The sequence below is a fragment of the Hipposideros armiger genome, unplaced genomic scaffold (assembly GCF_001890085.2).
Source record: "Hipposideros armiger isolate ML-2016 unplaced genomic scaffold, ASM189008v1 scaffold_321, whole genome shotgun sequence".
Classification (NCBI taxonomy): Eukaryota; Metazoa; Chordata; class Mammalia; order Chiroptera; family Hipposideridae; genus Hipposideros; species Hipposideros armiger.
This window is the reverse complement of record NW_017731671.1, coordinates 1,842,074-1,844,530: the sequence shown is the minus strand read 5'-3', so window position 1 is coordinate 1,844,530 and position 2,457 is coordinate 1,842,074.

The following is a 2,457-nucleotide window of genomic DNA, read 5'->3' as shown; positions in this document are numbered from 1 at the left end:
AATCACGCTGCAGGAAAGAGGAAAAGCCGATGCCGCGCTCGCCCGCGCTCCTTCTCCCCTGAGGCCGGAGAAGCCGCGGTCACTTGTGGAACTTGTAGTTCCAGGGTGGATGAGTGTGTGTGTGTGGGGAGGGGGGGCGTTGCTATAACGACGTGAAAATCGCTGAGTGCGGGTCCCGCCGTGGTCTACGCCAAGCTTTTCCCTTCACCCAGACCCCATTCTTCATTAAGCAATTATTGAGCACCTGCAATAGTCAGATACTGTTCCAGGCTCAGGAATAACCTCACATTCTCCCTGATTAGAAATTTAAAATGCTCTTGGGCCGGATGCCTAGCAGACTCATTTCCAATTCAGGCAGAAACTGGAATACTCTTATGTCCAATGCTATAAATGTCCCGGATGGTCAAAATCCTGTAACACTGTCTCTACATCACCATCTCCTGAGTAAAGTCTTGAATATGAGGCTCTCTGTCTCATTCCTTGGGATTTTCCACAACCTCCTTACACACTTCAGAATTCTAGGTGCTGTCGTGGAGCTTTACAAACATCTCAAACCTGGGTATGACCATAAACCTTTGAAAGACGAAACAGTGGCTCTTGGGGTTTAGACACTTTCCAAGATCACATAGGATTGGAATTTAAGGTTTAATCCAAATTCTTTCTCTATGCTATGCTGTGCTCTGATTGAGAATCTAAATGTAATAAGTAGAGGCTGAATATGTATTAAATATATTGCTAAATTTGAGGTCCACCACATAGATGTGAAAGTCTTCCTTGATTTCTTCAACATTTTCTACTTTGAGCCCCATATCCATGCTATCACCAATTGCTGTCGATTCTACCATTACAACATATCCTCATCCCTCCATCACTGCCACTTTAATACAAGACACAGCAACAGCCCTGCAACAGTCCTCCACTGGTCTGCTTGTCTGAACCTTCACCCTCTTGAATGCACACAGGTGATCTTTTAAAATCATAAACTGGATCATGTTCATTCTCTTGCTTAAAACCCCTAATAGCTTCCCCTTGCTCTTTGAATAAAATCCAAACACTCCACGAGAACTTCAATGACCTAGCTCCAGTTTTCCCTCCAACTTCCTCTTGTACCACCCTCTCCACCTTTTCCATCCACTCACCTCTTCTTCCTGTTCTTGACTGCCAAGCTTGAGTTGGCCTCAGGGCCCTAGCACTCGCTGTTTCATTTGTGTGGGAAATTCTTTCCATAGCTCTTCTCATGGATGGTTCTTCATTGTTCATATTTCAGATCAAACTCACCTCCTCAGGGACCTTATTTAAAGCAGCTGTTCTCTCCCGTCTGTATTTTCACCCATTTTACAGTCCTTGATAGCTTTTCTTTTTGTCTGAAATTATCTTGTTCATTTGTTTACTTGTTTATTATTGCCTATCTCCCACCACTGGAATGTAAGTCCCATGAGGGCAGGGACAGTCTGTCTTGTTCTCTATTGTATTTCCAGAGCCAAGAACAGTGCCTCACATACACTAGGTGCGTAATGACTAAAGAACTAGATAATAAGACTTCAAGGATTACAACAGGCTGCTTTTTTTTTAATTAAAGTATAATTGACATTATATTAGTTTCAGGTGTACAACAAAGTGATCAACATTTATATACCTTACGAAGTGATCACCACATTAAGTCTAGTAACCATCTGTCACCATACAACGTTATTATAATTGTCTGTATTTCCTATGCTGTACATTATATCCCCATGACACTTACTTAGTAACCAGAAGTTTGTACCTTTCAATCCCCTTCACTTGTTTTGTCCCCGTCACTGCACTCACCTCTGACAACCATCAGTTTGTTCTCTGTATCTATGAGTCTCTCTCTGTTTTGTTTTGTTTTTTAGATTCCACATGTAAGCGAAATCATACGGTATTTGTCTTTCTCTGTCTGACAACAGGCTGCTTCTCCAAGGCAGAGCACTAGATTGGGTAGCTGCCTATTCTGACCCTTGTGAACTGGTTTACCACTAACAGGGGTCCAGGGCAGTTCCTCCACCAGGAGACCTAGGCTTTCCTCCTCTGGACCTCACCTTCCTCATCTAGTAAACGGGATTAATTTAATCTCATTGAGCTTGAAAAATTCCATGATTTCAAAGTAGAATAAACAATTCAAGATTGAACATCAAACATGATAAACAGGTGGAATCTAAGTTTTAATCTGTAAAATGGGAATAATAGGACCACCTCATGGGGCTGTTGTGAGAATTAGAAATAACAAATGTGCAGCGCCTGCCACATACTGGGCACAGTGAATAGTAGTTATTATCATCCTATTAGATAGTAGAATGGCAGCAACTGGAAGGGTAAACCCGTTAAGAAGAAATACCATTAAGGGCCGGCCGAGTGGCGCGATGGTTAAGAACTCGCTTGGGATGCCAGAGGGCCCGGGTTCGGATCCCACATGTGAGGGCCAGTGACACTGCCCTC